The following is a 12,812-nucleotide window of genomic DNA, read 5'->3' on the forward strand; positions in this document are numbered from 1 at the left end:
TAATAACTGCACTACTAATTTGAAACAAAAAAGATAACAAAAATCAGCATATTTTAAGTAATCTATATATTTTAATAATAATTTTAAATATTTATTTTAAGTAATAAATATATATTTCAAATAATAAAAAATGTAATTAGCAGCTTTCAGAAATGATTCCTACTCAGTAACTAGCACTTGTGCCAACTACACATATCATAATAGTGCTAATTGCACATGCACTAAATGTAATAGCTGTTAACAAACCATACATTACACAAATGAGTGGGTGTAGTATGTTCTCTTAATTGCAAACTTATAAAAAAGCTATTAGCCCCATTTAATACTTCAGTCAATTTCTCTAACATAACTATTTTCATTTGGTTAGGGAAGTTGAATGAGGCTTATTTCAGTCAACTTCCCTAACCAAATTAAAATAGTTATGTTAGAGAAATTTAAACATCAGTCACCTTCCCTAACTAAACTTAATGAAAAAAAACACTTAACTTTTCACTGTTTTTCAGTGTGTGGAAAGTGTATTTGCTATCCAATTTGGCAGCAGCTATAATTTATAATTAGTAGCAACAAGTGAGAGAGAGATACACATATCACCACTATACATGTGAGCGTATGAGTTTGATTGATGTCAGCAAATAATTTGTTTCACAAAATCTTGCATTTTATGAAGAAAGTTGCATGTATTATACTGTACTGAAGGGTATCTTGCTTTGTCCCTTGCTGGTGTTGAAATAAAAAATGGGTGATATTAGTTTCTTTGATGCAGATCTCTAAGGTTTTGATTTTTATGTTAGGCTGGATGGTTGATTTGGAGATGTAAAGGGGATCCAAGTTTAATGTTTTGCCATCTTTGTCTGGTATGAGGAATTTTTTCATTGATTTGTGTTACCTTAGATTTGGTCACTGGACTACAGATTAAGAGAGGGTAGAGACAATGCAGTGTAAAGTTTAGGATAACATCCGTATTGAACAGGTGGATTATAAAACAGGACAGAAGTCCTGTTTTACGATCTGCATGACTTTCTGAATTTTGCTAGTTACTTAAGTTGTTGAAAGCAGAGAATCCACCAAAAATAATGCTCAGGTTCATGCATGAGGTCTCTTTTCAGTATATTATCATAAATGAATATTATCTGTTTCTTTCAGTGCCACTGTTGAAAGAATGTGAGGTGGGCCAATTTCACAACACTGATATATACTTTTTCAAGTATAACTAGGTTTCAAATTAATCTGCACCTTGAAAGATTATTTGAGTATCACTGTTGAATTTGGTAGTTCGATGATTTCAGTCATCTGTGTGTAAAATATGAAATGATGTTCTTCATGGTTTGCAGAAGTTATTCAAGTGCTGTTGCTGCAAAAAAGGATGCTAGGGTTATACACATCCTTTTCTGAGAAGTAATTCAGAAAACTTGATGTTGAAATGGTACTTTATGATTTTATGACTTCATTCAAGTTCAGATTATTGAATGCTACTGTTATATCCATTATATGATATCACATTATCAGGGCCAGTGATAGGGATGTGCAAGTGAGGCGTTTGCCACTGGCACTGCCTAAAATAGGTGCTGCTAGATGCACTACTGCATAAGTGCCTCTACAAGGTTTTGCCTTAGGTGCCACAAATGCTAGCATTAACTCTGCACATTATGCTTTTCCCTAGAGGGCTCATTAAATTTTAATTGTCATTGATATTAGTTATGATTGACCTTTCTTTTATTAGTCTGTTATATTTTGCAAGTAAAAGAGAAAAAGATTTCTTTATAAATTTTTGAATCCTGCAGGAAATTGATGTATGTTAATATTTGATATCTTGTATGATAGCCAAACTTTGGGATAAGGTTAATTAATTTTAGTGGATTTCCATTGTTCTAGGAAGTAAGGAAATGTTATTCTAAGGATGTGAAACTCAAAGTGCTTGTGGGAGATGCATATACATATAACAGTGTGAAATTACTGAAAGAAATTTATTAAATATTTTCACATACTAGGCTATGCTCACAAACAATCTCCTAACAAGCAACAGTTATTAAGATTTGTATGGTTTATGAATTTCATAAAATTTATAGATTGTTTTATACAGATTTAACGGTGTGAACCTGTAAAAGTTGACAACGCTTGAGCCACACAACAACTTCTTGAGGACTATGAGTTTTGCACCATACCTCTAGATTATAAAAACTAGTGCTGTGAAAATATATATACAATACACTTGCAGTTTTTACTATGAAAGGTGATATTCCACCGGAGCCTGGTTAGTTTGAGGAAATTTATAATTCTCTGGATGGTATCTGGGCCTGCCATTTGCTCTATTAGCCTGTGTTCTTCTGCTCTTTTGTATATGGGTATGTTGCTTGGAATCACTGTCACTTTTGCAGCATTCTAGTATTCAATGCATTCTAGGAATGAACAAAGTTAAATGAAATAAAAGTTTTTACTACTTCTTCGGTGACTGCAGAAAGAGAGAATTATGGTATCGTGCAAGATAGAGAATCTTGCACGATACCAAGAAAGAGATGTTTAAACAATATTCAAGCTGACTAAATTTAATCAGCTTGAATATTGTGGGACTTAGTACAGCTAAATGATGCAAGATTGTACTCATTTGCAGGGCCTTGTCATTATCTACCCAATCAGTGATTTCTCATTCAGCCATCAGTGAAATCAGGAGGTGATCCTAGATTGGGGCTAAAGTCCTCCCATTATTATCAAAATAATGTAGATTTTTTTTTTGTTTTATTGCTACATGATGATTAAAGCTTAATGGCTCCCAAAAACTGCTTTAGCCCCTCTCTCACCATTTAGAAAATATCCTGGGACTGCCTCTATGTTTTATAAAACAATGTATAATGCAATTTTCAGTCACTGCATTCTAGTTATTCATTGTCATATGAAAAGCATCTATTGTAGCGTCAATGATTTCTGGTTATTTCTGATGAATTTCCAAGACCATATTTTTTTTTTACCTCATATCAGTTCTCTAAAATATCTTGATGCATTTCATCATCCCCATGTGATCAAAGGGTTATGATAATCAAACACTATGTATGTATGAGTAAAGTTTTATTGTTTCTAATTCTTAATTAGCTGTCCCAGTTGCATATTCTTCAGAAATTGTTTGAGTATTGTTTTAGTAGTGGTACTTGTCCCCCTCCCCCTCAATAACTGGGCACATTCTCCTCCTATTTGCCTATGTATGCAAGGTTTTTCTAGAAGCAGATTTCTAAAAAAAAAAAGGTAAAATGTCCCTTTGCAAAGACCTAACCTTTGGGAGAAAACGAAATGTTGGATGTTCTCTTTCAGTTACTAGGTAATGACACAGAATTACATCTTTGCATAGATACTGAAATAATTTGTGTGGGTGTATGAGAGAGAGAGAGAGAGAGAGTGAGTGAAAGAACAAGTTTAATATCTTATTCTCTTGAAAATCATTTTAATTATGAAATTAACAATTCTAAAAAATTACAAAAATAAAAAATATATTAAATTATTTAGGCCAAAAGCAAACTAGTTCCAGTATACCATGCGTCTGTGCACATTTTTGATGATAAAATATACACCAAAACTAAAAGAAGTCAGTTTCTCATTGAATTATCCACCTCAATACACATTAGAAACCGAGAATGAAAAACTTCATATAGATTAATATGAATGAGAATATGAAAATAATAATAAATGAAATAAATAAATGCAATGAATTTTTTGCCAGTTAGTTGCATCATTTTTTAAAGTAATATCGTTGGAGGTTTGTTTTCTGCTGTGATACGATGAACTGTAGTAGTGAGTGATTTTTTTAAATCTTGGCTTGTGCTTAAATCATCACAGTTATCAATAGCTGACGTACTATAAAAATCGATTATTTTAATCCGAATGGATGGCCTTAACGATAATATGTTCGATTTCTCTCTTGTGGCACTCATACAGTACCATGCTACTCGTAATGGCATTGACATTTGACATTTTTTAAAATGTATCCTTGAAGTAATATTCGTAGTGATGGTCTGGTCGTGCCTATATGGGATGAACAAAAATGTTAGACCGCACAAAATGACGGGCGATAAGGCTTGCATTTTATACCTCTATTACCTAGCCAGGCAATGTTACGATGTTTCCAAGTTGGAATATAATCATTTCGTTGCAATTATCAAACTTGTCAAATACCGGATAATTAAAGACCTACAGTGTAAATATATCAGATCGTGTAATCAGTATTAAAAATAAGTTTCGACTAGTTATCGCGCCTCCGTAGCCAGGTGGGAAGGAGCAGCAGTGCGTGTAGCACACGCTTCTTGATTAAACCGGGGTTCGACCCCGTCACCACCAAATACGGAGGATGCGGAAAGGTCAGGGAATGACCACTGCATATCCCGGAGCAATATGGCCTTAGTTGCTAATGCTCCTAAAAACCAAATAACAACAACATAACAACGACTAGTTATCCAAAATAAATAATTAGGGAAGCACTATCAATCGGTTGGCTTTATCTTTCCGTATTCCATTTGAGAACTAATTTAAAACATAAAATATGTCAGTTTATACGTATAATCTTGATATATATGATCACTTATGTCTTGGTTTATTGAGATGCTAGGGGTGGGGGTGTCCCAACGACTATCTATTAAAATTCGTGTGACTGATTTTTTTATTTATTTTATTATTATTTATTTATTTATTTTTATTATATAACTCATTCGTGGTGCACATAATGAGAGAAGAAAGGTTCCTTCTCGCGGACCCTGGGGTTGGAGGCACTGCGGACCAATTTGTGTGCGACTGTCGTTGAATGCCATACATGTATGAGAGATATGTATGCAAACAACAATACCATTATAGAAAGTGATATGCCAGAAAATCGACACAGTGATCGAAATCTCATTTCGATAGTTAAAAATACAGGCATTTTATGGAAAAAATGTTTAATATTTCCGACCGGCGTATTTGTGGGTTGTGTGCAGATTAGAATCTGCACACAAACGGACGATGTGCAGAATTTTCTACCTTCACAGGTAGATTAGGTTAGCCCAAATGAGTTAGTGTTAATTAAAAATAAAGTGTAAGGCACTTTTTTTTCAAGAGTATATATTCCATATTAAAATGAATTATGGATTAGCACCATATGTATTTACCATCTCTAGTGAATTTCATAGTAATTTACATACAGAAAAATGTATAAATCGTTTTATATAGGCAACTGTGTACAGGTATAATGACGCCAACAGCTGATATATTGGGTATACATGTATCCTTGAAGTGTCCGCAATAGCGGCTATGCAGCCATTGATTGTAAAGAAGCCAAATGGAGACGCGATGTTTCAGTTTTATTAATGATGAAATGTATCATTAATATTTGTATATTAACTCCTGTCATGAAAATGTGGATTAAGAGAGAAACTTTTGTTTGGTATAGCTAGAAAATATAACGTCTTTTGTTCGTTTCCTTTTTCAACAGATTTCACCACCCCTGTTATTATTGGGTGTTGATTGCAAACTCGATTTCTCCAGATACAGATTTGACACCTCTTTACTCCTATTTTCTTAGTGGATTTGGTTAAGGAATGAAAAGATGGTGAAAAAGGACAAATGTGCAAGACGAATAAAATAACTGTGTATTCGACTAGAGTCAATTGAATATAAGACTTATATGACAGTTGCCTCGAATTTGTGAATTAGTTGATCACACCCTGTTTCTTGCGCCTCCCACAGTTGCTTGTTTTTTCAGGAGATACAACTAACAGAGTATCTGTAAGCCCTGGCACGAAGTGCATCATATATAAGGTGGTCATTTTTAAATTCTTATTTCTCCCATTTTGCATTGAAATCGCAGTATCTACGCATATATAAACTTTTAGAAGCGTTGCTTATGTTGGCTCTTCAGGGCTTGGGGCGTACGTAAACGTATTCATATCATTTCTACAACCACAGACTCGAAAACGCAAAGTGTTTCAGGTGTAACATATTAAACAATGAAGTGCAAGCCATAAACTGTAAAACCGGCTAGTTTTTTAGTTGAGATACAGCTGTCAATTTGGAAACCGTTCTGAAAGGTATGACAACGTCATAATTTTGTCAACTTTTGAATTCGTGTATTGAAGAAATGGGAGGAATATTTAACGGATTTACCTGCACTCTGTCATTTGAAAGAAGCATCTTTTGGTTTATATCTTAAGGATGTTAGCTATATATCTGTAATGTTCTCATCAACTAAACCGCCATCTTTGTTAATAAATTAAAAACAAGATTTCTGGGCCAGACGATATGTTTTAAGTCGGGTCGACTAGTCATTGAACAACAGTGCCTGTGTCTGTCTACCTGTATTCACGACCCACGTCATTGGACACAGCGACGCCAGTAGTGGGCCCTCCCCGCGTTGCGTGCACGCCTGCCTTTGAGGTGAGGCTCGCGCCGGCTAGAAAGCTCGAGCTCTTCGCTTGTCAGGCCTCCCGCGAAGGATTCATTCTTATTCAGGGGGATTGCAATTACAGCATGGCGCCGAAGAGGGCTAGATGTGTACCCTTATCTGTCGCCGCCAGACCGGCAATTATCATGGCGACTCTCGGCGATTTAGAGAAACACTCCTCTAGGAGTCTCAGCGTTAAGAAGAAACTAGTGTCTTGTAGCTTGTCTGTCGACATTCTAGACAGCTTCTGGCTTCAAGGTTTCTGGTAAACGAGGCCTTTCGAAATTGCTGCAATATAATCGTGCCAGCACACCATAACAAATTTTCATTTATTAGATTTCATAAATTCGAAAACAGTTCGAAAATTACCTTAGAATTTGCTCGCAACCTCCTTTTATATAGTTTTTGTGTCTTATAAAACAGTACGTATGGCCTTAGCTGCCCATCTTTCTGGTTATGTCAGAATTGTGCGCACAAATGATCCAAGTCAGCTTTGGTAATTGTAATTTTTATACTAGTTTTGAAAAAATTCAAAAATGATCATGTAGGACCATTGTAGTTCCATACTTAGGGATTTGGTCGTGTTGCATAATTCATTTATTCAGCACACATTTTAAATTTGATTGCCAAAGAAATAAAATAAAATAAAAACACTGCAATACCATCCGCAACTAAATATTCTATCAGGTATTGAAATTCAGTTATACAGTCGAATCTCCCAAATACGGTAATCCATTACCCGGCACTGCCCATTTTCCGGCTGTGTTTAGGAAAATAATTCGGCAAACCACCCGAAAATCGGAAAATTTAATTCTCGGATTGGCCATCTGTGAAAGCAACTCATTATTAAGAGCAGCAATTAGACAATTCCGTGACCTAACAATTTTTTTCGAAGTCAATGGAGCGCTGTCGATAACTTATTTCTCCAAAGTGAAATCTTCACCCTGCACAATCTCCATGTAAAACAGAGATTTCAGCTGGGAGAAATAAATTTTTACGAACCAACGATATCGAGAGATTTGTTAAGTCATCGAACTGTCCAATTTCTATTCGTGAACAAGATTATCCACTCACTGATAATAAACGGTGGATTACTCAGTTATTGAATTTCACGATTCGTGTGAGGCGTTAAACTGAGTTTCTAAACATATTTTCTATTGATTGAATGTTTTTGAAGTTTTTGAATTGTCACCTGTAAATAACATTAACAACACAGCAATTTCTATCCATTTGTTTTCGCTCATATGAGGGCTGGAATTATGTGGGAAGTGAGTGGGGGAGACCTTCCACGTAGTTCCTTGGTTGTTGTGACTGCCTATACCGATGCTTAGTGGCTCACCAAGAGAAGATAGTTGCCAGGCTTCAACCCCTCTCCCAAAGAGATTCGAACCAAAAAATTAAATAAATAAACAAAATAAAAACGAATACAGTATATTTACTCCAGGTCAAGACAACTCTGATCCTGAGTGCACCGCTGTTGGGAGTTGGATCTATCCTTCTAGAACTGCGTAAAGCGTCCATCAAGTTCTGAAAAGCCAATTTATATACCCTTGATCCATATGCTACCTAAAAGAAAATTGAGTGGCCCAGAGGTCTTTTAAAACGCTTACACAAGTCTATTGTAGAAAAGGTATTTGTCAAAGTTGCTCGACATTGGGACTTCGGTGAAACTTAATTTCTCCCCTTTCCATGTTGTTATACGTGCTGTGTACGATATATTTTGGAAAGAGAAAAAAAGTAAAAATAAAAACTATATTAGTTCTGGCTGGAAATTAGTTCCTTTTTACAGTATATTTTGGGAGAGATAATAATTTTGTTTTAACTGTACGGTATAATATATACTTATACAGTAAAAAAAAAAAAAAAAAAAAAAAAAACTAATGTACAATAATTTGAAGCACCGAAATGCAATATTTTTCGTGGCCTTTTTTGAATGTGATATGATCACCCGAACATATTTCCGTATAGAACGTCTCCGATTCTATTGCTCGAAAATTTACACTTTAAAATACGATTAACAATATAAAGTCCCCCCCCCCCCTTTTTTTTTTCTCGCTCTCTCTCTCTCAAATAACTGATTGAAATGCGGTAAGCATTTCAGTCGACAACATGCCTGCATACAAAGCACCATTGACTGATAATCCAAGTTGTAATTGCAGGAACAGAAAATAATAATAATTCCGTGACTAAAATATTTCAGCGAATAATTGCTAAAAGATTTCCCTAAAAGGTATCTTGATTAAATCCTAAAGTAAGATCTGTAAAAAATGAAAATAAAATACACAAACTTTGCTGCTTCAACTACTGTTAGCAACGAATAATTATGAAGTGTTATTCGCAAAGTATTAACGATAACTTTGATTCATGCCTTTGCACACCTCATGCAATATTTTTTGTGTTTTTCAGAGGTCCATAAACTCTGGTTCGTTAGTACTTTTCTTTCGTACTTCAGTTTAATAAATAATGATTATGCCTCTGTTATTTCAGTAATCACTTTTTTGATGTATCATCTTATTAAAAAAGTGCATAAGTAAAAAAAAAATAAATAAACAAAATTTTAGTAGTAAATTATTGTATAAATAGCATTACTTTATTTAACTCACTGGGATATAATTCAAAAGGTTTTATTTTAATGATTTAATAAGTCGTTAATGACTTTTAATGAATTAATTATCTTTAGCGATTTTAGATAAGTTTTAAAAAATTCCCCTGTTGTATTCTTGGCTTCTTAAAATCCTGGAATATTAATCAGTGTACCAGTATTTATCACTTGTATTGTGAAAATTTTCTTGATTTTTTTTTACACATTTGTTTTATTATGTTTTCATTTATTTTATTTTATTTTTTTTTCTAACCTCGCTGGGCTGTAACGTCACCAGCTGCCAAATACAATGTTATGTTATAATGTTTCCTGTAATAATGTGTTGCAGAAACAGTTAGTTATACATATCTCGAAAGTAGTAAATGGGGGAACTGATTATTTGTAAATGGGGGAACTGATTGCTGAATTCTCAAAAACGAATGTTTGGTCCATCGATAAGAAGGCATCGTTATATACTTGGGAAATAAGGATAAAAGTTTAAGTTTTCCACATATATTGCAGAACTGTGAGATGGCTCGTGACCATCTCCGAATTCTGCAATCTATCCATGAACTGATTCTGCTTTCATTATGCTTACTGTGTAACAATGCCTTTATTTAATCTAGTTGTTTAGCTGTTTCTTGACATTTAATTTTAGCAGGTTATTACTGTTTGTGTTCTTTGTAAGTCAGGCAAAACTATAAATTCTGCCCTCCCCCTCCCAAGATTGGCGAACAGCCCCACGTGAACAACTATAACAAACCAGCCGTCTGACCGGGACTGTACTGGGACACTGCCCCAGCTACTAACAACCAGAGATTAATTTCCAAAAATGTAATTAATAGAATGAAAAATTTAAGAAACCTGGCTCCACAGAATTCATGATATCTGTAAGCTCAATAGCCATGCATATTGAATGTTTTTGATCTGTTTGTATTTGTAATTCAATAGTGCGTTTATATTGCAAAACCGTTAAATAATTGTGCAACATAATACTAGAAATTTCTCTTTTCATTATTCTTTTTTTTTTTTTTTAAGGAACCTGTGTGATTTTTCACTGTGGGGACGCCGTTCCCATGCGTTTCCACCGAAATGAAACCATTTTTGACAACCAGTGAATACTACTGCACTTGGATAATATAATTGCAGAATTATAATTTTATAATTCCAAGGCTAACAAGGCAAGACATCAAGCAACGTGTTGATATAGATGTTAATATGTTTCTATAAGACCCATGCCAATTTGAAGTAGAATGGAAAAAAAAAATATATATATATTAAATAAATAATATAAAATAAAATTAAAATAAACTGAACATTTTCCTTAGAGTTTTCCTCTGATATTTCTCTTTCATTTAATAAATAAAAGATAATATTAATAAAAACCAGCTGTAATGTCCTGCGTGACTTTTAATAGTGAGGTTCATCGCTTGTAACCCGGTGCCATCTGCTTTCAAATTCTATTGAAAATTGAAAGAATTCATAAAGGCATCCCCAATCGGGCATGCAGTTTGCTAATCTCATCTGATTAGCAAGAGGGGGGGGGGGCTTCGAGGATCTTTGCATAGGGACCCAAAATTTCTAGATACGCCACGCATGTCGAGTTTAATTTAGTTGTTTATTAAACATCATAATCATATATTACAGAACAAGACTTATTTTAACGGTGTATAGCATATATGCAAATGTGATAATCTTTACAAGCATACAAAATGTATATATTTTATAATCATGTAGAATTCTATGACGATATGAGAAACAAGATGTGGATGCAGTTAAGATACTAATAACAATTTAAGACCACTGAGCTAAAAGAAAGAATGAAAGGGGGGGAAAGCTTTTTTGACTCTTCCTAATTTTTCTAACAAATGCTACATGGTTTATTGATCTGTGTGTTTATTACCATTATTACGTTCAATTTATATAAATAAACGGGTGCAGTCTTAAGAAACAAATAAATAAAATTTACATCTTGTGGAGTGCCCTTGTTAGAAATAATACCCTTTTTTTCAGGCCCTCCCCCTTCTTTCTTTCAAGAAAAGAACGAAAGACAAAATGGTCGACTTTGGGTTCGAAAATGCCTCCGCAAGCACGAGAATAAAAGACTAATACGCAATTACAGAATAAAGTAACATCGTATTAGAGTCATAAATAGCCTAATCTCTCACAAGCTTTTCTTCATTATCTTATTTAGATATTAACAAATGTAAAATGAGTTTTTAAATATTGTTGCGAAACCAATTATATTTTTAAAATATATTTTAAATAATAATTGGTTTCGCAGTTACAGTGCCATAAGTTAAAAAAAAAATCATTTGATTTTTTTTTATTGATTTGGTGTTTATTGATTTGGTGTTTAAATTGCCTAAGAGGAAATAGTAGTTTTTTCCGGCATGAAATAAGTTGTTACAGTTTAATAGTATATAGAGAATCCATATACATATATAAGTGTTACCGGAAGTGATGCCTATCAGGCTTACAACAGTGCGTTCTCTGGAATTGCAACAATTTAATTGCACAGTATCCTAGGCGAACTACGCCAAGCAGATCGCACACCTTGAAGCGTTCTGGTCAGATTATTTTACCGCGGTGGTTTGGCTGCCTTGGCTGTTGGCGTGGGCCTAGTTTACAATGTATGTTTAAAGGACGACAGCAGAAACACAACGGCCTTAGAAAAGGTCGTTGTGCAGTATCTTGTGCTTCAGCTTAGCGTTTGAAGGAGTACGTAACGACATACTCCTCGACTCTGTTTGTCCCTCTCTCTTTCACTCACCTCTGTGACCTTTGTGGACCCCTCTTGTGAAAAGAAGAAAGCATTCTTGACAGGTCCTGTACTACATCAATGTACCTGGCAGACGTGACAGAAAGAATCCCCCCCCCCCCGTTTCTTTTCCCATGCTTTCATGTAGTCGTCATCCCTCAGGTAAAGAGGTCGATTGGTAGCTGCCGTAGCACGTGACTGCAGAGCTACATGGTATGTAACGTCTCCAAAGCAGACAGCACTGGGGTAGAAATTTTGTTTCGAGCTAATTCATTATATTCAGAAATGGAGAAAATGGCAAAATAGGTTGATTTAGACATACAGCAGCAAATATATTGGCTCATTCGGGAATCAAAACATTTTTAATAGCGATGAAAATGGGCCCTTATCATGGACAAAAAAATATTTAAACCTGGAAAATTCTATTCGCCCATTATTGCCAATTCAGATAAATTGGGAAAATAAAAAAAAAAAATACATAGTGTAGTATTTATTGTGGAGGGACTAATTTTTTTTATTAAAAATGGAGGGGAGATGTGCAGAAATTTAATTCAAAATTAGGTAAAATGCAGTCCATTTCTTGGTCTGAAGAAGAGGAAATGGCCAATATTTTCCATAGGAACGAAGATTTATTCTTCCTTACCTCCCCCACTCCGTGCACATCCCTCCTGTACGCATTCAGAATTAATTGATGACAATAGCATTCCTGTTTTCTCCTCTCTTTTTTTCCTTTTATTTTTATTATTATTATTTTTTTTTTTTCTTCTCTTCTCATTAAGCAAATGAGACGCATCTAATACTTATTCCGGTCTTTGACCATCGCCACTAGCAATTTATGGCATTTTAAAAATATGCTCTTTATTGCAACGAAGAGAGGGTTACAACAGAAGCTCGTCACGGCGCTTTGCACCAAGGGTTTTACAGAACGGATTGGATAGCTATCCAAACAGAAAGGAGTAACATTTCGAGGTGATAACGTCTCAAGAGACTTGGGATGCTCTTGGGAAAAGAAGAGATTTTTAAAGGAAGATTAACTACTAAGAGGAGGACATAATGAAGGAATGGAGTTCTTCGGT

The 12,812-nt window shown here is 34.6% G+C and overlaps 2 protein-coding genes across 3 annotated transcripts in view; one reads left to right on the forward strand and one right to left on the reverse strand.

The window, feature by feature from the left end:
* The window catches only part of LOC150091477 (uncharacterized), a 317,989-nt gene extending 306,136 nt beyond the window's left edge, over positions 1-11,853 (reverse strand). The window contains exon 1 of the mRNA XM_090375829.1: positions 11,749-11,853. The gene's annotated coding sequence lies outside the window, so the exon portion shown is untranslated. The remainder of the gene's footprint in view (positions 1-11,748) is intronic.
* The window catches only part of LOC150091480 (SMAD family member 6-like), an 85,897-nt gene that overhangs the window by 20,786 nt on the left and 52,299 nt on the right, over positions 1-12,812 (forward strand). The gene's annotated exons all lie outside the window — the stretch shown is intronic.

The sequence above is a fragment of the Mastigoproctus giganteus genome, chromosome 1 (assembly GCF_048544385.1).
Source record: "Mastigoproctus giganteus isolate SK-2022 chromosome 1, ASM4854438v1, whole genome shotgun sequence".
In the NCBI taxonomy this organism is placed as follows: domain Eukaryota; kingdom Metazoa; phylum Arthropoda; class Arachnida; order Uropygi; family Thelyphonidae; genus Mastigoproctus; species Mastigoproctus giganteus.